The 23,049-nt window shown below is 40.6% G+C and overlaps 1 protein-coding gene across 6 annotated transcripts in view; it reads left to right on the top strand.

Moving 5' to 3' along the window:
* Window positions 1–17,682: 17,682 nt before the first annotated feature.
* gja3 (gap junction protein, alpha 3) overlaps window positions 17,683–23,049 on the top strand; it is a 46,003-nt gene continuing 40,636 nt past the window's right edge. For 2 of the 6 annotated variants that reach the window (XM_043691903.2, XM_043691902.2), the window contains exon 1: window positions 19,072–19,218. The gene's annotated coding sequence lies outside the window, so the exon portion shown is untranslated. Of the gene's footprint in view, window positions 17,801–19,071; window positions 19,219–19,270; window positions 19,393–19,444; window positions 19,607–23,049 lie in introns of those variants that run through there. The other 4 variants (XM_087988165.1, XM_087988163.1, XM_043691904.2 and 1 more) reach the window with 4 other exon arrangements.

Raw genomic sequence — 23,049 nt, 5'->3', positions numbered from 1 at the left:
TACCCTGTCTGACCTAATGGTTCTAACCACTTCAGTCTGATCAAGAACAAATGTCTGGTAATAAAATGCCAGTCTGGTAACAATTTGGTTCCTCTATCCTCTTGGAACTACAGCCAGCGAATCGAAGGCCAGGAACTAAGTTGAATAACTAGCTGAGTGCTACAGTACTTTCAGGTGGACAACTTTGCAATACTAAACAATCTTTTTGGCTTTTAAATTACTTGCTATGCAGACTGTTAGTCTAACTTAGATGTAATACCAGGTAAAAGCAGAGAGCAAGCCTCTGATTCCCTGTCTAATTTAAAAATAACTTATTCCATATGTCTTCAGAGTTTGTCCATTAACTTATGTCAGAATATGCCTTTTGATTATAAAATGGATTCTGTTTTCAGTGTAGCAATTAGTGGTGAAAGGACTGATCCAAATTCTTTACAAGAACATCTTAGGCAAAACTTTTATGCCCAGATACTGGGGTACCTCTCATGCCTGCTGAGGCTAAACTTTATTCAATTTAATGCAACCTTTCCATGTATCCTATATCACCTTTTTTGATTTGAGTACATGCACATCCAGTTTTTCTGCTCTGGTACATTTAGTTTTAGTCTTTGTCAATGTATATCCTACAACAGTTAATCACTCTCTGCATTGAACATTTTTGCTGCTGCTTTATCAAGTCATTTAGGTTTCTGCAGTTTGTTCATCACTTTAGTACTACAGCATTTCATGAAAATCCAAATTCATGCCCTGTGTACATAGCAACTTTTAGTGCAATTGTCAGTAAGTCCTCTTTCCAAGGACCTGATCTGCCCTTGGTTTACTCTCAATTTGAAAGTGGCATATTTGACTTTGCTGTAGTGTTCTTACTGATTCCTCAAGACTGAGGTTGCAGAAGTATTCAACATGTTTGTTTGTTGGATTCCACTGACAAGGGCAAGAGGCTAAAAGATGCTCAATGAACTATAGTTAAGATGCAGGCTGCTATCTGCTTGACAGTGAATGTACATCCCTGCCTCTTAAGTGGAGACCTGTACATGCATACTTCTGACTTCATTTTTGCTGATACTTCTGATTTCATCTTCCACTGTAAAGATGAAAAGTTGTCAATTTCTGAACAGTTTTATGGCTGAGTATAAATTTCCTCTTTGTGAAAGGGAGGGGCTGCAATGACATTGTAATAGCACTGGACTGGCAATCCTGAGCCCCAAGCTAATAGCCTGGAAACATGAGTTTGAATCACATGATGTGGTAAAACTTTTATTCCTAGATCTAGGAATAATGGTTATTCTGTAGCCTTTCAAGAAACCCTGATCTTAGCCATTAGTACTTTAAATAGAAGATTTTTTTTTTTGAAGACTGTCCTTACTCCCTAAGAGGCTCAGTCTCAAGGGTAACTAATGTCTGGTAATAAAATGCCAGCCTGGTCAGTGATTCCTAAATGCTTCATACAGTCTTCCTCTTTTCCCCCTTAATGTAGAAATCTAGGTATGTTAACTTGTCAATGGAGCATACAATTCAGTTCAGTAGTATTAGACCAATCTATTCCAAATAAAACTTGGCTTGATGTCTTTAGATTAGAGTGGTGCTGGAAAAGCACAGCGGGGCAGGAAAATCTGTTTCGAGCAAAAGCCCTTCTTCAGGAATGGAGGCAGGGAGCCTCTAGCATGGAGAGATTTAAATAGGGGGTTGGGGCTGGGGAGAAGGTAGCAAAGAGTAAATAGGTGAATGGGGATGGAGGTGATAGGTCAGAGGGGAAGTTGGAGTGGATAGATGGGAAGGGAGATTGGCAGGTAGGACAGATCAGGCAGACAGTACTGAGCTGGAAGGATGGAACTGGGATAAGGTTGGGGGGGAGGGGAAATGAGAAACTGGTGAAGTCCCCATTGATGCCCTGGGGTTGAAGTGTTCAGAGGCAGAAGATGCATTCTTCTTCCAGGCATCAGGTTGTGAGGGAATGGCAGTGGAGGTGGCCCAGGACCTGCATATCCTCAGTAGAGTGGGAGGGGAGTTGAAGTGTTGCCCCATGGGGCCGTGGGGTTGATTGGTGTGGGTGTCCCAGAAATGTTCCCTGAAGCGCTCTGCGAGGAGGCGTCCAGTCTCCCCAATGTAGAGGAGACCACATTGGGAGCAACTGATACAATAAATGATATTGATGGAAGTACAGGTGAAACTTTGATGGATGTGGAAGGCTCCTTTGGGGCCTTGGATGGAGGTGAGGGAGGAGGTGTGGGTGCAGGTTTTGCAATTCCTGTGGTGGCAGGGGAGGGTGGTTTGGTGGGGGCACGTGGACCTGACCAGGTAGTCATGAAGGGAACTGCCTTTGCGGAAAGGGGTGGGGAGGATAATATATCTCTAGTGGTGGGTTCTGTTTGGAGGTGGCGGAAATGTTAGCTGATGATGCCGTTAATGCGAAGGTTGGTAGGGTGGAATGTGAGGACAGGGGGGTTCTGTTTTTGTTACGATTGGAGGGGTGGGGTTTGAGGGCGGAGATGCGGGATGTGGATGAGATGCGTTGGAGGGCATCTTCAACCGCATGGGAGGGGAAATTGTGATCTCTAAAGAAGGAGGCCATCTGGCGTGTTCTGTAGTGGAACTGGTCCTCCTGGGAGCAGATACGGTGGAGGCGGAGGAATTGGGAATACGGGATGGCATTTTTGCAGGAGATAGGTGGGAAGAAGTGTAATCCGGGTAGCTGTGGGAGTTGGTGGGTTTGTAAAAAATGTCAGTGTCAAGTTGGTCGTCATTAATGGAAATGGAGAGGCCCAGAAAGGGGAGGGAGGTGAGAGAGATGATCCAGGTGAATTTAAGGTCGGGGTAGAATGTGTTGGTGAAGTTGATGAACTGCTCAACCTCCACGGGGGAGCATGAGGTGGCGCCGATGCAGTCATCAATGTAGCGGAGGAAGAAGTAGGGAGTGATGCCAGTGTAACTACAGAAGATGGACTGTTCTATGTGGCCGACAAAGATACAGGCATAGCTGGGGCCCATACGGGTGCCCATGGCTACCCCTTTGGTCTGGAGGAAGTGGGAGGATTTGAAGGAGAAATTGTTAAGGGTGAGGACCAGAACAGCCAAACGAATGAGTGTGTCAGTGGAAGGGTACTGTTGGGGACGTCAGAAGAGGAAGAAATGGAGGGCTTGGAGGCCCTGATCATGACAGATGAAGGTATAGAGAGATTGGATGTCCATGGTGAAGATGAGGCATTGGGGGCCAGAGAAACGGAAGTCTTGGAGGATCTGGAGGGCATTGGTGGTGTCTCAAACGTATGTGGGGAGTTCCTGGACTAGGGGGGATAGGACAGTATCGAGGTAGGTGGAGATGAGTTCGGTGGGGCAGGAGCAGGCTGAGACAATGGATCGGCTGGGGTGGTCTTGGGAAGGAGGTAGAATCGGACGGTGATGTCTTTAGCTGGTTGCTGAGGCATTCATGCTCTTTCCAAACAAGAGCAGACACAGTACAAACCAGTTTTCTAAACATACAGTTGGCAAGATCTGAAACGCACAAACTGAAGTGTCAACCAGTTTCCTGACACTCAGGTTCATTCACTTGGTTGAACCTTCTCTGGACTGCTTCCGATGCCAAAGTATCCTCCCTTGGATAAGGGGACCCAAACTATTGTGTATTCCAGAGGTGGTTTCCCTAGTGCCTTGTTTGTTTTTTAGTAAGACCTTGCTACTTTTATATTACATTCGGCCTTTATTTCAACATTCCATTCACCTTTCCTATACCTGCTGAATTTGTATACCAGCTTTACATCATAAATGCATGAGTACTCAATTGTCTGTTTTAAATAACACTTGTTATATTATTGTCAAAGTACAGAACCTCACTTTTCCTCGTAGTTCATCTGCTAAATTCCCACCCACTCACTAAACTCATCTCTATCCCATCTATTTGGGTCATCTGTGAACTCAGCTATACTACACTCATTTTCCTCATTCAAGTTATTAATATACTGTCAATAATTTGTGATCCTAGAACTGATCCCTGTGGCACTCCTCCAGCTACAGGTTGTCATCCTGAAAATGGTCCTTATCCCAGCTCTAGACAGTCTTCTATAATGCAATACATTATATTCCTTCTGAGTTTCCTTTTACTAAGTAGCTTAATATGGTGCCTTATCAAAAAACTACCTGGCAATCCAAATATTTTACTTGCACTGCTTTTCCTTTTATCCATCCTGTTTGGTACTGCCTCAAAGACTACATAAGGTGGAGCACATGCACCAGAAGGTTCAGGAACAGCTTCTTCCTGGCTGTTGTTAGACTAATGAATAGACTGTAACTCCAAATACTATTGATCTTGCCTAGTGCATGCATGTGATGTAATCTCTATGCCTCTAAGTTTTTTTCGCCACCCTATGATCTGTATGTCCTTGGTTACAATGAACTGCCTGCACAGCTTGTAAACAAAGCTTTTCGCTGTACTTTTGGGTACACGTGACAATAAATAAATTCAAATCAAATCAGATTAGTAATAAATGAGCCCAGTATTATTTCCACATTTCCTCTTGAAGTCATACTGATTCTACTTGATCATGTATGTTTCAAACTGTTCTATTCTTATGTTCTTTTTAAAATAACTTCCATAAATTAAAATGTTAAGCTAACTGGCTTACTTGCTATTTATTGTTCTTATATCCTTTTATTAAAATATAGGGGTTACATGATCAGTTCCCTAATTATTTGGGACTTTTCTAAAATCTAAGGATTCTTTGAACTCTACTGCGAATGCATCCACTAGCTTGATAGCTATTTCATTTAATATCCTAGGATGCATCCAATCAGGTCTGAGAACTTATCAGAAACAAAAATTGCTGGAAATTCTCAGCAGGTCTGGCACCATCAGTGAAGAGAAATCAGTTAATGTGTCTGATCTAGTGACCCTTCCTCAGAACATGGGCTTATCAGTCTTAAGTCTTGATAGTTTCCCTAACATTTTTTTTCTCTCTGGTAATAATTTATTGTATTTCTTTCCTCTTTTGCCCCTTGATAATTTAGTAATTTTGGAATGTTATTAGTGTCTGCTGATGGAAAGTATTTATTCAGCTCTTCTGCCAATTCCTCATTCCCAATTATTTCCCTAGCCTTGTTCTCTGAAGGAGAAAGTGAGGTCTGCAGATGCTGGAGATCAGAGCTGAAAATGTGTTGCTGGAAAAGCGCAGCAGGTCAGGCAGCATCCAGGGAACAGGAGAATCGACGTTTCGGGCATAATTCCTGAGGAAGGGCTTATGCCCGAAACGTCGATTCTCCTGTTCCCTGGATGCTGCCTGACCTGCTGCGCTTTTCCAGCAACACATTTTCAGCTTTGTTCTCTGAAGGGCCTATCTGAACTTTGGTGTCTTTTTTTAAATTTTGTTTTTACAAAGCTTTTTTATTACTTGAAAGTTTACCTCAAGTTTGTTTTCTCCCTTTTTTTTGGTAAAGTTTTAATCAAGAAGAAACAAAATCAATCTACTGGTTTGGTGCATGTTATTTTCTTTCAATTTCAATTCTATCCTTTCCTGGTTACTCTTGACTGGCTTATCACATTCTGAGAATCCTCCTTTCTTACTGGGATACCTTTTGTGAGCTGTGACATTTTTTCTTAAATATATGCCATTGTTTCTCACATGTCAATACTGCTAAACTTTTTTTTCAGCTAGCTCTACCCTAACTTTTGTTATGGAAGGAAATGCACTAAACACTTCTGTGATTCTTCTGTGTAATTCTTTCATTAGTTTGTGTGTGTATAGTGAGTGAATTGATCAGGGTAGTCATTACCATTGCAGGATAGTTTTACATATCAGTGAATATATGGCTAGGTTACTGCTCACAAGGTTTCTGATGAGGCTTATCTTGTAGCACATGGAACTGCAGGAATCCTATTCTGTACATTGACCAATGAACACCAGGTTTGTGTTGGATAGCAGTGGAGAACCTACCCCCTTCATTGCAGGAAGGGAGCTTGTTGGATTGTTCATTTTGGTGGTAAGTTTGCACACAGGATAGAGTTTATTAGGGTGTGTTTAAAATAAATCTTCGCAGTTGCTGATTCAACGATGAACTCAGGCCTTGGTTAGGAACATAGGAATGGGATATCATAGCAATTACAGAAACATGGCTCAGGGATGGACAGGATACAAATGCTACAGGAAGGATAGAAAGGGAAGCAAGAGAGGAGGGGTAGTGGCGTTTTTGATAAGGGATAGCATTACAACTGTACTAAGGGAGGATATTCCTGGAAATACATTCAGTGAAGTTATTTGGGTTGAACTGAGAAATAAGAAAGGGATGATCACCTTATTGGGATTGAGTTAGAGACCCCTCTAATAGTCAGAGGGAAATGGAGAAACAAATTTGTAAAGAAATCTCAGTTATCTGTAAAAATAATAGGGTGGTTAAGATAGGGGAATTTAACTTTCCAAACATAGACTGGGACTGCCATAGTGTTAAGGGTTTAGATGGAGAGGAATTTATTAAGTGTGTACAAGAAAATTTTCTGATTCAATATGTGGATGTACCTACTACAGAAGATGCAAAACTTGACCTACTCTTGGGAAATAAGGCAGGACGGGTGATTGAGGTGTCGGTGGGGGAGCACTTTTGGGTCAGAGACCATAATTCTATTAGTTTTAAAACAATGATGGAAAAGGATAGACCAGATCTAAAAGTTGAAGTTCTAATTTGGATAAAGGCTAATTTTGATGATATTAAGCAAGAACTTTCAAAAGCTGATTGGAGCCAGATGTTTGCAGGTAAAGGGATGGCTGGAAAATGGGAAGCCTTCAGAAATGAGATAACGAGAGTCCAGAGACAGTATAGGAAAGGCTGGTAGGTGTAGGGAATGTTGGATGACTAGAGAAATTGAGGGTTTGGTACAGAAAAAGAAGGAAGCATATGTCAGATATAGATAAGATAGATTGAATGGATCCTTCAAAGTGTATAAAAACAGTAGGGATGTACTTAAGAGGGAAATCAAGGGGGCAAAAGGGGGACATGAGATAGCTTTGGCAAATAGAGTTATGGAGAATCCAAAGGGTTTTTACACATACTTTAAGGACAAAAGGGTAACTAGGGAGAAAATAGGGCCCCTCAAAGATCAGCAAGACGGCCTTTGTGTGGAGCCGCAGGAAATGGGGGAGATACTAAATGAATAGTTTGCATCAATTTTTACTGTGGGAAAGGACCTGGAAGATATAGAGTGTAGGGAAATACATGGTGACATCTTGAAAAATGTCCATATTACAGAGGAGGAAGTGCTGGATGTCTTGAAATGCATAAAAGTGAATAAATCGCCAGGACCTGATCAGTTGTACCCTAGAACACTGTGGGAAGCTAGGGAAGTGATTGTTGGGCCTCTTGCTGAGATATTTGTATCATTGATAGTCACAGGTGAGGTGCCTGAAGACTGGAGGTTGGCTAATGTGGTGCAACTGTTTAAAAAGGGTGGTAAGGACAAGCCAAGAAACTATAGAACAATGAGCCTGACGGCAGTGGTGGGCAAGTTGTTAGAGGGAATCCAGAGGGACAGAATGTACATGTATTTGGAAAGACAAGGACTGATTAGGGATAGTCAACATGGCTTTGTGTGTGGGAAATCCATGTGTCATAAACTTGATTGAGTTTTTTGAAGACATAACAAAGAGGATTGATGAGGGCAGAGCAGTGGACGTTTATATGGATTCAGTAAAGCATTCGACAAGGTTCCCCGTGGGAGACTGGTTAGTAAGGTTAGATCTCATGGAATGCAAGAAGAACTAGCCATTTGGATACAAAACTGGCTCAAAGGTAGAAGACAGAGGGTGGTGGTGGAGGGTTGTTTTTCAGACTGGAGTCATGAGACCAGTGGAGAGCCACAAGGATTGGGGCTGGGTCCACTACTTTTTGTCATTTAGAAAAATAATTTGGATGTGAGCAGAAGAGATATAGTTAGTAAGTTTTCAGACGATATCAAAATGGGAGGTGTAGTGTACAGCGAAGAAGGTTACCTCAGATTACAACGGATTTTGATCAGATGGGCCAATGGGCTGAAAAGTGGCAGATAGAGTTTAATTCAGATAAATGCGAGGTGCTACATTTTGGGAAAGCAAATCTTAGCAGGACTTATACACTTAATGGTAAGGTCCTAGGGAATGTTGCTGAACAAAGAGACCTTAGAGTGCAGGTTCATATTTCCTTGAAAATGCAGTCGCAGGTAGATAGGATAGTGAAGAAGGTGTTTGGTATGCTTTCCTTTATTGGTCAGAGTGTTGAGTACAGGAGTTGGGAGGTCATGTTGTGGCTGTACAGGACATTAGTTAAGCCACTGTTGGAATAATGTGTACAATTCTGGTCTCCTTCCAATCGGAAAGATGTTGTGAAACTTGAAAGTGTTCAAAAAAAGATTTACAAGGATGTTGCCAGGGTTGGAGGATTTAAGCTATAGGGAGAGGTTGAATATGCTGGGGTTGTTTTCCCTGGAGGGTCAGAGGCTGAGAGGTGACTTTATAGAGGTTTATAATTTATCATGAGGGGCATGGATAGGATAAATAGACAAAGTCTCTTCCCTGGGGTGGCGGAGTCCAGAACCAGAGGGCGTAGGTTTAGGGTGAGAGGTGAAAGATATAAGAGAGACCTAAGGGGTAACGTTTTCATGCAGAGGGTGGTACGAGTATGGAATGAGCTGCCAGAGGAAGTGGTGGAGGCTAGTACAATTGCAACATTTGAAAGGCATCTGAATGGGTATATGAATAGGAAGGGTTTAGAGGGATATGGGCCAGGTGTTGGCAGGCATGACTAGATTGGGTTGGGATATCTGGTCGGCATGGACAAGTTGGATGGAAGGGTCTGTTTCTGTGCTGTACATCTCTATGACTCTATGACTATAAATATTGCAAGCCTGCCATCAACATATCAGAAATATGCCAGGAGTAGGAGGTTAGTGGTTACTCCATTAAAGATATAGTTCTCAAAGAACCTAATGAAAATGTTAGCAAGAGCTAGGCCTAGAGGGGATTTTATGGCAACAACATCTATGACACAATCCCTACAGTGTAGATAGAGGCCATTCGGCCCATTAAGTTTTCACCGATCCTCCCAAGAGCATCCCACCCTATTTCTGGAACCCCATGTTTACCAATTAACCTGCCTAGCTTTGGACTGTGGGAGGAAACTCATGCACCCAAAGGAAACATACCCAGACATATGAAGAATATGAACCTGAGTCCCTGGTACAGTAAGGCAGCAATGCTAATCACTGAGCCATCATGCCACCTATCTATTCTGACAAAAATGGTGTATTGCTTTTGAGGCTATTGCAAGAGTTCCACAGCCACAGTGTGCAATTACTTTGTGACTTTAGAGCAGCCTGCAATCTTTGTCAGCAGAGGGTGTTTTATGTAAACAACCAATTGCTAAGCGACCATTGAAAGTGCACTCTGCAGAAATTCCAAATGTGTCAAATTCCAAGGGAGCACTCCTGAAATGTATGTGCTGCTGGACTCCCAGCTCCCACGCTTGTCTGAGTCTGTCCCTTACTTTCAAGGATAGATATTCAGTGATGGGGAATATATGGTGGCTGACACTGGTGAGGAACCTTTATACTGGAGCTGAGAAATGACAGAAATACCTGACAGAGGTCAACTCAGGCAACAATCAAAAGACAATGTGTTCCAGAGGAGTGTTGCAATATGACCCAGTGAGAGTTTCTAGAATCAGAATTGGCTGCTGCGCTTTGCATAACCTAATGCAACAGATGGATGAGGCCTTGCATCCAGGGAACCTGGAAGTGACTTACTCCTTTCTTATTGGAAAGATAGGGCAAAGGAGACAGGACACCAACATTGGCAAGCCAGTACACCCAAATTGCAGCTGTTTTGTTAAAGCTTGAGGCCCTTGAGTCGCCTACTGCATATCAGTAACAGATCAACTTGCCCCTACAAGTCAGTCACTTAGAACTTAACAGCATCAGTTGCTCAGCCTCTCTAAGCCCGGACTCCACCTTCACCCCTACAAACAAGCATATGAGGGTTCAAGGGTTCACATTTACAGTCAGAATCTATTTATTTTCAACAAAGGATAAAGGAACAAATGCATCAACACAATTTAATGATACACTCAGTAACATTTAAAGTTTAAACATCTGTGCCACCCCGGGCATCTAGGTGCTCATTCTAATGCTTCCAAATGCTCTGATAACGTATGGTCCTGCCAACTGCTGTTAAGGTGCATATTATGATAGCCTGAGAAGACTTTGACTACTGTCCATCTGGATGTTGAGATCTACAGGGCCCAGCATATTAGGGGATTTCTGCACTGATGCAATTACGTCCTTTGTGGCTGATGCCATGGAATGGAATCAGATCACCGGCAGACGTGCTGAAGAATGCCTGTACACTCCTGGGGAGCCCCAGGTTATGGCCAGCTGCTACTTCTGCTCTTGCTCAGCATGCAGTGGCACCTTCCTAACTACTTGAGGGGCAGTGGCACCTAAAGGAGAGTCCAGGTGCATTGACTCCCACCCCCTTGCCTGTCCACTATTGTGAGGAGCTCATGGCCAAAGTGATTGCAAGGAAATCTACATGCTTATCTGGCAGCCACTGAGTGATCTGCTGGACCAGGGGGATCACTGACTTCTCCAGGTACTCAGAAATTTGAGACTGTATGTTCAAGGCAGTAATTCATTCTTCCAGAGTACAGATACCTGAATGGAAGCACACAAAGAATTGAGGCCCTTCTGTTCCCTCCTCATATTCGAAGTGTGCATCCTTTCCACCAAGTTGAAGCCTCCTAATCTCACCATTAGCCAGGTCACCCAGCTCTCTTGTCACCTCAGTGACTGTCAGGATTCATAGATCCACTATCTTCAACCTTTCACAGGAGTTATGAGCACTTTTCTCCAGCAAGGAAAAGGATAGAGTGAGGCTCCATAACATGATCGATTGCCATTCTACTCAGTTGGCATCCCTTGATCACATAGGTAAAAACAAGGACTGCAGATGCTGGAAACCAAAGTCTAGATTAGAATGATGCTGGAAAAGCACAGCAGGTCAGGCAGCATCCAAGGAGCAGGAAAATCGACGTGTCAGCATGCTAAGCTATCTCTTTTTATCCTTGATCTTTCTGAAAACTATGATATAGCCAATCACATGGTTATCTTCTGACACTTATTCTTTGTTCAGCTCCTTGATCATCTTTGATTGCTTTGACTTCTTACTTATCCTGATCAGACTTTCTGTATCAATCTGTTCCGATGATGCAAGTTCATCAAGGGGGCCTCCAAAATGTCCATCCTCTTGTTCAGCCAAGGATTTCCTATCGTCGTGGTTGACAGGCTCCACAGCTGTGTCCAACCCATCTCCCACACTTGGCCCTCATTCCCCCTCTTCCCTGCCACACAGAAATAGGAACCCCCTCATCCTCATCTGCCATTCCACCCGCATCCATATCCAAAGGATTCATTTCTGACATCTCCAGTGGGATGCCACCACCAGACATATATTCTCCTCCCTTCCTTCTCAGCCTTCCACAGAGATTGTTCCCACCTAGACACCCTGGTCCATTCCTCCACAACTCCCAACATCTCTTCACAGACCCAGGCACCATTCCATGCAATCGAAGAAGGTGTAACAACTGCCTGCTTACTTCCTCTCTCCTCGCTATCTAAGGCCCCAGACACACCATCCAGGTGAAGCAGCGATTGACCTGCACTTCACTCAATGTAATCTATTGTATTCCTTGCTCACAATGTGGTCTACTGTATATTGGGGAGATGAAGTGGAGACTGGCCGACCGTTTTGCAGAGCACCTATGTTCTATGCACAAAATTGACTTTGAGCTTCCAGTTGCATGTTATTTCAATGCACTACTGTGCTCCCTGACCAAATTCTCTGTCTCGCGTTTTCTGTAGTGCTCCAGTGATGCTCAATGCAAGCTGGAAGAACAACTTCTCATTTTTCTCTTGGGAACCCTGCAGTCTTCTGGACTCTATATTGAGTTCAACAATTTTAGGATTTGAGCACCTTATCCTTTACTCCAAACCCCAGATACCAGTTCTTATCATTACATAGGCTGCTACCACACACAACCCATTGTCAGCCACTAATGGTCTGCATTAGCAGCTATTGATTCTCCTGGTCTGATCTTTACTCATTCGTTTGTCACAGAGTCATAGAGTCATATAGTCCTACAGACAGAAGCAGGCGCTTTGGCCCAAACTGGTCCATGCCAACCAAAGTGTCCCTCAATGCTAACCCCATTCTCTGCACTTGGCCCATATCCTTATAATCCATTAATATCCATGTATTTGTCCAAATGCCTTTTAAATGTTGTTAATGTACCCGCCTCAACCACTTCCGATGGCAGCTCAATCCATATGAGTACCACCTTCTGTGTAAAAACGTTGCCCCTCAGGTTTTCTTTCAATCTTTCCCCTCTAACCTTAAACTGATGCCCTCTAGTCCTCAATACCCCAACCCTGGGAAAAAGACTGAGTGCATTCACTCTATCCATGCCTCTCATGACCTTGTACACCTCTATAAGGATTCCCCCTCAGTCTCCTACGCTCTAAAGAAATAAAGTCCTAGCTTGTCCAACCTTTCCCTATCACTCAGACCAGGCAACTCAGTTCAGGCAACATCCTTGAAAATTTCTTCTGCACTCTTTCCAGTTTAATAACATCCTTCCTATAATCAGGTGATCAAAACTGAACAACACTCCAAGTGTGGCCTCCAAGTCCTGTATAACTAACATAACTTCTTAACTTCTATATTCAATGCCCTGACTGATAAAGGCTAGTGTGTCAAAAGCCTTTCTCACTGTCCTATCTATCTCTAACTCCACTTTCAGAGAACTGTGAACCTGAACTCCAAGATCCCTCTGTTCCACTACACTCCTTAAGGCCCTACCATTCATTATGAAACTCCTGCCTTGATTTGACTTTTCAAAATGCAAGACTTATGCACTTAATGGTAAAGTCCTAGGGAGTGTTGCTGAACAAAGAGACCTTGGGGTGCAGGTTCATAGCTCCTTGAAAGTGGAGTCGCAGGTAGATAGGATAGTGAAGAAGGCGTTTGGTATGCTTTCCTTTATTGGTCAGAGTATTGAGTACAGGAGTTGGGAGGTCATGTTGCAGCTGTTCAGGACTTTGGTTAGGCCACTGTTGGAATATTGCATGCAATTCTGGTCTCCTTCCTATCGGAAAGATGTTGTGAAACTTGAAAGGATTCAGAAAGATTTACAAGGATGTTGCCAGGGTTGGAGGATCTGAGCTACAGGGAGAGGCTGAACAGACTGGGGCTGTTTTCCCTAGAGCGCGGAGGCTAAGAGGTGACCTTATAGAGGTTTACAAAATTAGGAGGGGCACGGATAGGATAAATAGACAAGGTCTTTTCCTGGGGTTGGGGAGTCCAGAACTAGAGGGCATAGATTTAGGGTGAGAGGGGAAAGATATAAAAGAGACCTAAGGGGCAACTTTTTCATGCAGAGGGTGGTACGTGTATGGAATGAGCTGCCAGAGGATGTGGTGGAGGCTGATACAATTGCAACATTTAAGAGGCATTTAGATGGGTACATGAATAGGGAGGGTTTGGAGGGATATGGGCCGGGTGCTGGCAGGTGGGACTAGATTGGGTTGGGATATCTGGTTTGCATGGATGGGTTGGACTGAAGGGTCTGTTTCCATGCTGTACATCTCTATGACTCTATGACCTGACACTTATCTATATTAAACTCCATTTGCCATTTCCCAGCCTTCTTCCCCAGCTGTTCAAGGTTCTGCTTCAATTTCTGACCTTCCTCTCTGTTCACGAGACCACCTATTTTAATGTTATCAGCAAATTTACAAATTGTGCCTTGTACATTCTCATCCAAATCATTGATATAGATAACAAACAGCAGTGGGTCCAGCATCGACCTCTGAAGCACTTCACTAGTCACAGGCCTCCAGTCCCACAGGCATGCTTCCAAGATTATCTTCTGCTTCCTACCATCAAGCCAATTTTGTATCCAATTTGCCAGCTCGCCCTGGATCCCATGCGATCTAACTTTCCAGAGCAGGCTCTCATGTGAAACCTTATCAAAGGCCTTACTGAAATCCATACAGACTATATCTACCACCCTTCCCTTATCAACCTCCCTGGTCACTTCACCAAAGAACTCTAACAAGGCATGATCTTCCACTCACAAAGCCATGCTGACTACTCCTAATCAAACCTTGTCTTTCCAAATGCATGCATATCTTATCCCTCAGAAATTTCTCAAATAACTTACTCACCACAGATGTTAAGCTTACTGGTCCACCCCCGCCCCCAATTTCTTCTCTAGCGTCTTGCGGTGATCTTGGATATATCTGATCAGGATCAGGAGTTTTATCCACCTTTATTCATTATAATACAGTCAATGCCTCCTCTACAATGATATGTACTGTTCTCCAAGATATCACCACTAACTTCCCCAAGTTCTCAAGTCTTAATGTCTGTCTCCATGGTAAACACAGAGGAGAAATATTCATTGAGAACCTTGCCCATCTCCTGTGGTTCTACACATACATGTCCACTCTGGTCCTTGAAGGGCCTTATTCTCACTCTAGTTATTCTTTTTCCTTTAATATACTTAAAGAACCTCTTGTCTGCCCAGCTGTTTTTCTCTCTCTCTGGGCTCCACCTATCATTTATTTCTACCCCCTCCCCAACCCCATCCCATCACCAGCATATATACCAACCTTTTCCTAGCTACAGTCAGTTCTGAAGAAGGGTTTCTAGACCTGAAACATTGACTCTGTTTCTTTCTCCACAGATTTTGCTGGACTTGCTGAGTTTTTCCAGCAATTTCTGTTTTTGTTTCAGATTTCCAGCTTCCTCAGTGGTTTGGATTTTTTATCAATTACTTCTCTTCTTACCTCTCCATGACCAGGCTCTACATTTCTCAATCCCTCCACTGTTTCTCTGTTGCCAGACTGTGTGTTGACATTCAATATTCTGTTAGTCATAAATTCAGCGAACTAAGCACACTATTCATATTAATCCACGTACCCATATGGCTGATTCAATCCACCTTCTCAGCCATTGTCTTGGACAAAAGATTGCTCATTATCTTACTGGCCTAATTTACTTTAAGCTTATTCCTTACACTATGCATCACAAAAAAGAACTACCTACCTCTTCTCTGTAACATCACCAACCTTCTTTCAAAGTAGAAATTTTGTATAAGGTAATAGTTTTGTAAACAAAAGAGAAAATGCTGGAAAATCTCAGCAGGTCTGGCAGCATGTGTAAGGAGAGAAAAGAGCTGACGTTTTGAGTCTAACTGACCCTTAGCTTTGTAAGGGCTAGTGTTGAAGACTGCATTAAATTCCATTCAATATGATCATGTCATACAATCATGGGCAGAAAAATGGGGATCTCAAAGAAGATAGATGTATCATCTATGTCTCCCCATAGTTTTGGTAATGATGTGTATCTAGCTAATGTAAGTTGTACCTAATTAGTATCGTGCAATAAACTACATTTTACTGAGAAGAGGATCTTCTTGTTACTCTACCCAGTAAGCCACATAATCAGGGAAGGAGGAATGGTGCAGCATCCTTCTAGCCACAAATACCACAAGAACTAATCCACAACTACAAGCTACATATTCTATCATCTCCAGACAAACGGTTCAACACATTCCTCATTGACTTCCACTTTCTTTGTTTCATGATTTCAGTTCATCTAAACATATACTGCTTATATCTTACTTAGCACAAAGTTATGTTGGGGAGTACACCTGGTTTCATTTATCAGCATTGGTTAAAGGATCCCAGCATGCACACTTAAAGTTCTATCTTTGTTGAAAGGTCTGAATTTGGTTTTTCCTATCTCTAACTGCATAAAATAAAAGCTATGGACCCTGATAATATGTCAACTAAAATATTCAAGAAACCACTTACTTGCCAAGCTGTACTACTGCATCTACCACAATTTTGGAAAATTGCCCAGGTATATCCTGTCCCTTAAAAATAATCAGGACAAATTCAATCCAGCATTTACAAACTCATCAATCTTTTTCATCAGCGAAGTGATAGTACTTACTATAATGAATTTGGCTGCATTTTGGATACACTGGCCCAGACTTCATTACAGCCATGGACAAACTCAAAAAAGGATATGATAGTGACTGCCCTTGATATCAAGGTATCATGTGAGCAAATGTGGCATCAAGAAGACCAAACAAAATTGAAGTAAATAGGAATCAGGAGGAAAATTCTGTATGGTTGGGATCATACTTACACAAAGGAAGATGGTTGTGGTTGATTGATCCAGTCATCTCCATCCCAAGATTTCCCTGTTCTGCAATATTAGAATTCCTCAGGATAATATTTTGTGTCCAATCATCTTCAACAGGTTAATCAATTACCTTCCCTCCATTATAAAATCAGAAGTGGTTTGCTGATGGTTCAGTATGTTTCTTATACTCTACCAAAGCAGCTTGTGCCCATGTTCAGCAAGATCTGGAAAGTATTTATGCTTAGGTTGATAAGATGGTGCACAAGTTTCTAACACACAAGTGCCAGACAATAACCATACTCAGCAGAGAGAATCCAACTTCTTCACTTAACATTCAACAGTTTTGCCATTGATGAATCCTCCATTACCAACATTCTGGGACTTCCATTGGCCAGAAACTTAATTAGACCCATCATATAAATATTATGGTTACAAGATCAGATCAGAAACTGGAAATTCTGCAGCAGGTCACTCATTGCTTGACTCCAACAACTACAAGGAACAAGACAGGATTATGCATATGTGAGTACATCTTCAACAATCTTCAAGAAACTTAAAACTTTCTTAGGCAGAACAACCACTCGACTGGTACCTCATCCAACATCTTTAACATTTACTTCTTCCACTACTGGGTAGAGAAGGAGCAATGTGTACCATCAATAAGAAGCACAGCAGCAACCCACCAAGACTTTTTGAATGCACCTTCTAAACTAATAATAACATCTCCCACCTAAGACAACATGGAACACCACCATCTTCAAATGCCCCTCTGAGATACACACCAACCTGACTTGGAATAGTATCACTATTCCTTCATTTCTGCTGGGTCAACGTTCTGTGATTCTCTCCCTGACTGCAATATGGGTTACCAATACCACATGGGCTGCAGTATTCCAAGAAAGCAGCTCACCCCTTTCCAAATGGCAGTTACAGATGGCATATAAATGCTGACCCACTCAGCAATATTCACATCCCATGAAAGAATGAAAAACGCTGTTCAAATTCTCTAATTCACATGCTATGCTCATCTGATTCCAACATCCTGTACATTATTCACGCTGCTGGGAAAAGTGCCATCGTTTTATACATTAAAATAGCATTTCAATGCAAATTGCAGATTTAAGGTGAATGAAATTAAGAATTCAGGTAGAGCTGAGAAACAGAACTGAACATATCATTAGTTTCACATCGACATGCTATGAAATAGCACTATTCTCTGGCACCCCACCCAAATATTGACCATACAGAATGAAAATAGTGAATATTTTATTATTCTTTCCACAAAATGATATCACAATGGAGTTTCTGTATAGTGATCAAGGATCTCTGACTCAGTATCTGACCTCCTTAGTGAAGTAACATCAAATCCAATTGCAGTCCCTCGCCACAATGTCAGTGAAGATCAGTTTACTCAGCACAGAGCAGGGATCAAAGCTGAAATCTTCAATATATATGATTCAATGCCACACTAGGTCATGGATCCAGACACTGAACTGACATTAAAATTGTTTTGAAAAAGTTTTACCTACTTACATTGTTTTGTTCGCGCATTGGAGCATGCGCGGTGACACACTATAATGGTGAGTACCTAATGGAACTGTGCGGTTGTCATATGTTTGGATACACTAACTTATGCAGTATTACATGGTGCTAGATGCTGGCTGATCATTAAAATAACATAGATGTAAAAATTAAATGATGGAATATTAAGATTCATTTAAGAGTGTAAATACTTAAAGATATGTTATTTTCTCCATCCTGGGTTGATTTTATTTCATACTTTTAAAATGCAGATTTACTTATTTGTTTAAAAATGGCATTCAAAATTGTAATTAGATTTGAGATAGTAGTAAATCAGAACTGAGTTGAGAATGTAAGATACTTTTGCCCTGAATCAGCATAGTTTGTTATTTCTTGTACTGATTTTGCTCTATCCAAATTATTTTACAATACATTTGAGATAATACACAAAGTACCATTTTGGCATCTTTTAACAGAAATAATACGAGTGGAATATAACTTGCTTAGAGATATAATTAATTTTTTATGAACTATGCTTTCATTAAAATAAGCAAATTTCCTATCAGGGAATTATGAAGAGTGTAATGTGGTCAATCAGAAAATAGAACTTCGCAGCGTTATGTGGCAATGCCAAGAATTAGTTTTAGAAACAGCTGCGGCAATGTGTTTAACATTAAACACTTATGACATTTCTAATCATCTTTTTGATTGTTAACATTTTAATACTTTTGAGTCAGTTACTAAATCAACAAAGTTGTTATTTAATCATGGGCTGATATTTTTAACAAATGACACATTTAGTAATGACTTAATAGTCTTAAACTACATTAAACGTTTATCGTTTCTTTTACCGGCAACATTTACATTATAAATGGAAGAATGTATCCATTTGTGGTTAATCAAATTCAGAGTAACTACAAAAATAAATACTATATAACGATGCAATTCAAATCAATTACCTCCTGTATTCATTCCACTGGAGTCATAGACTAGCAATCTTATATTTTAAAATTTAAAGCATATAATTACGAACATGATCAGACTGGGTTGCAAGTTTAGTGAGCAACCAAGTGAATTCAGAGCTACAAAATTCGGGGCTACACAAACACAAAGAATGCGGTAATATTTACAGTGAAAAGTAACTTTTCAGTTTGGTTATTTGTTTTAAAGTGGAGTGATAAGCCCACAAAGATTATAACTCTACCTTCTTCCAGAGTGATGAGTTTTGCTTGGGTCTTTATGGTAGGGGCGTGGCGTTGTCCTCCGTCTAGTGACAAGCGAGCTTCAGCCATGCATTCTCTCATAACGTGACAGCGGCGATGGCTGGGGGAGAGCCGAAACTTCGCGCGGTCCAATCTGCAGGTTTAATAGAGCTTTGAATCACTTTTCTCTTCCTCGCAAGACTGCCTTGGAAATCAATGTGTGAAGAAAGTGATTGTGCTTAAATAGGCTGTCTGACAGCGGTCAGAAGTGTTGGGTAAGCTGGCAGTAGTGCTGGGGAGGGGGAGGGTTACATAGAACAAGTCTGCTTCGTGTCCCCAGTGCATTCAAAATATGGCATCTATGACAGCCGGATGTGTTAGTAGCTAGCTGGGTTTGTCATCTCTATTTGAGTATGATACAATTTGGTATCATGAAACATTTTGACGAGGTGAGAGTCTTCACACACGTCTTTTTTTATGTGGCTGGTGGTTGGACGGGTATGATGAAGTTTCTTATAGAAGGATTTTCAGTGTCTAGTTTAATACGATTTCAAATGAAATTTACAGTTGAGCAACTGGTAAATGTTTGGTTGTAAAACAGTGGTAAAGTAGTTTATTAGTGTATGAAAAGAACGGCCTCGCTGATCCCGATGATCCCTCATGGTGAGTGTATTCTGAAACTCAAAGCCTATGGTTCAGATTAAGGTTGGTATGACTGAAATGAGCTGCAACATTTTAGGTTAAATTCGGTTCTGCGCAAACTTGTTTGTTATTTTTATTCTATTAATTTCCAAGCAACTTCAAATATACTTTTGGAAAACAAAAGCAGCTTTAAAACGGCACATCTGGGACCCAGCATCCCCATAAACCAAATATTGTAGAATTAACTCTAATTTCACCGTTAAAGCACCAGAAGTAGTTTTCCGGCAGAACTTAGAGGAAGACACTGTCATTAACAACAATGAATCAAAATACACTTTAACAACATCGACATCGTAACTGACCAGAGAGATTTTCATCTTCATTGCATTTAGTTACCTTTTCTAGAAGCACTGTTCTACAATCCTTGATGACTACAATGGTTATAAAAACGGAGACTATTTACAGCAAACCACAGTGTTATAAATCTGATTATTTCCTTTCGCAGCAGTTTCTTGAATTTTCTTCTTAATTTAACAGGCATCAGAATTTTCCACTTAAATAAGGCGTCATTGATGTTACATTTAAGCAATAGTGCCATGGATAATGATTAAGTGTTTGCTTTTATTTTTCATACCAAATTGTGTAATTTATTGACACTCTCCACGAAATGGCAATAATGACACTGAAGCAAAAATATAATGTGAGAAATATTACACGAGTAAAATCGATTCTATTTTGTACAGGGCACCTGTTGATGCCACGTGAAGCTGAATAAGCTATTTTTTCCTTATTCAGCAATTTGTTTTCTGTTGACGCAAGCATTTGTAGAAAGCTGCATCTCAGTCCGCTGAATTGCCAGGATTTCAAATTCTTAAATTGATGGTTATGAGGTACATGCAACACAAAAATTTAAACTTCTTGACTATCTAGTTTTGATATGAACAAGTTAAACGATTTATATTTTAATTATTGCAATGTAAATTGATTACCGATACTTTAATTAATCGTAATGGTATTGAACTTAAAAACGACTTAAATTTAGTGTTCCCTAGACCGAGAGACACGGCTTCCAATCCCACCTGTTTCTGAGGTGTGTAATCACATCTCTGAACAGCTTGATCGGAGAAATAGGTTATTTTTTTTAAAAAAAGTAGTTAGTGGTTGCCAATGATATTCTAATAAGCCCAGTATTAAAACTAAACAGAATTAACTTTTCACAAATCTGGTTGGAGGCCTATTTCAAGCAAATTTTAAAATGCTAAATGTTCAATGTAAATTCCAAGGTTGATTTAGTTAAAAATCACACAACACCAGGTTATAGTCCAACAGGTTTAATTGGAAGCACACTAGCTTTCGGAGCGACGCTCCTTCATCAGGTGATTGTCAAAAGTTTGGGAAGACATTGATAGATTTTATACGATCTGAAACACAACTCGTATACATTCAAAAGGCGATACTCCTGCATTTCGATTATTAGTAATATATATCCAGTGTAATCGTCAACATCATGTTCTTATGTAACACATGCATTTCTGCGTGATAAGCTTCATAATATTCTTTTAGACTGAATCACTAATACCGAATTTGCCTTTTTAAATTTAATTTGTGGTGCAAGCCAAATTCAGTCTGGTGAGATTGAGTACATAACACAAATGTTTTCGCTTTAATAACGACTTGGCTAGTCATTTATACGCACGAACCATTTTACGTGCCTGTTTTGAACGATCAAACGTGTCTGAAATTATGCTATTTTGGTGTTAATAAACCCATCAATGCAATTAACTGTTATGAGTTACACTTTTCGACAATTACGTTCTCTGTGACTCAAACCAGCAATTCACATCTAGGATACACAACTGTATCCTAGATCCTAGAGGGCACCGCTAAATTGAAATAAGTAGAACTAATATTTTAAAACGAACCAAAGTGCAAAATAATGAATTCAAATGATAACAATACGAATGAAAAGTAAAAGGCAATGCATTGCAGAAATGTCGTTTGGTGATATAAAACCGATAAACAATTAAGGCAATGAATATGTCAACGATTTCAAATAACCAGCTACATCAACTTGCAAATTCTTACAAGGCTGGAAAAATGTCCATTGTATTAAAAGAATGCTGGTTGTGATTGGCCGAGGCATATTCAACCTGGAATAAGAAATATATCAGTGTTTGAATATGTAAACTGAAAGATGTTCAATGAGATTATATTTATTGATAACTAAATGACATTGAAATGAATTGATGAAGGAAATCGGGCATGTTCGTTACTTGGCGGTACAGCTATGCGATCAAGTAAAATTAAACCTAATGGGTACTGATGGAAAATCGGGTCAATAATTTATCAGTTAGTACACACAAACAATAAGTTAATGTTTCTGAAATTAGTTATTATAGTTCAAAACTGGAAACTGCTAGTCTTACCGTCATTATCAAAATCAGCAACTGGCATATCTCTTAATATTTCACAGAAGTGCCTTTAGTTGTTTTATGCGGTGATTTCTAGGGTAGTTGCAACAACCTAAAATATTAAGGGAAAGGTTGAAGAAACGAAAGCACCGAAATTGAATGTACTGATCAATTTATAGGAGTCCAAACCTATCATTCAAGTTATTGAATTTATTATGCAGTTATTCACAACACGGATAAGATTCATCTGACATATGTTTATTCTGTGTGCTGTGGAAATCACTAGAAATGTATTTATTGAAGGCTGCAGATATTTTAATCAACCTGTTCAGACGTGTAACGATATATTTCTGGAATAGGATGGGACTTGAACCTAGGCGTTCTGGCCCAGAGGTAGAGGCACTACCACTGCATCACAAGACCCCCACCCCCACCCTGTGTGCGTCTATGGTTTATTGCCCCGCCTTTTAATAGATACAAATCGTATCATCGATAGAATCATGACGATTTCTTGATACGATTTTTGGACAAGCGCAACTGGTCCCCACCACGCCCCCCATCTTCCACATCATGCAGATAATATGAAAAGCAGCGTCCTATGTACTAGAGCAGGCAATTTGATTTGATTTAAGCAATTTCACTGGTTCAGTGTTTCTTTTCGGTACTGTTTCCAGTGATTTCTTAAGATTTCCATATCATACAGTTATTACCATTTCCTCAAAAGACATATTTCCAAATACTTTTCAAAGTGCTTTTCGCATAAATGACTTAATATCATTGTTTCATATTCAATTTCTAAATGTTCTGTTTACTAATATGCATGGTATTTGGACTGACGCCAAATTACGGCATTCTTTTCAGAACTCAAACGGCTTTGTAAATCTGCAAATAGATGTAGAGTTTTAGTTTCAGATTTTAAAGCAATTGATTGGTTTCCGACTTAATTGGCAAAATACAAGATTTATCATCTTTAATTATTTGATATAGATCACAACAATTTGTACATTTAAATGGGAAAATGAAGTGGCAAAAATACCCACTTTGTAAGAACAT

The sequence above is a fragment of the Chiloscyllium plagiosum genome, unplaced genomic scaffold (genome assembly GCF_037043375.1).
Source record: "Chiloscyllium plagiosum isolate Xiang-an unplaced genomic scaffold, Cpla_swu_hap1 HiC_scaffold_6, whole genome shotgun sequence".
NCBI classification, from domain to species: Eukaryota; Metazoa; Chordata; class Chondrichthyes; order Orectolobiformes; family Hemiscylliidae; genus Chiloscyllium; species Chiloscyllium plagiosum.
This window is presented reverse-complemented; position numbering and strand designations above follow the sequence as displayed.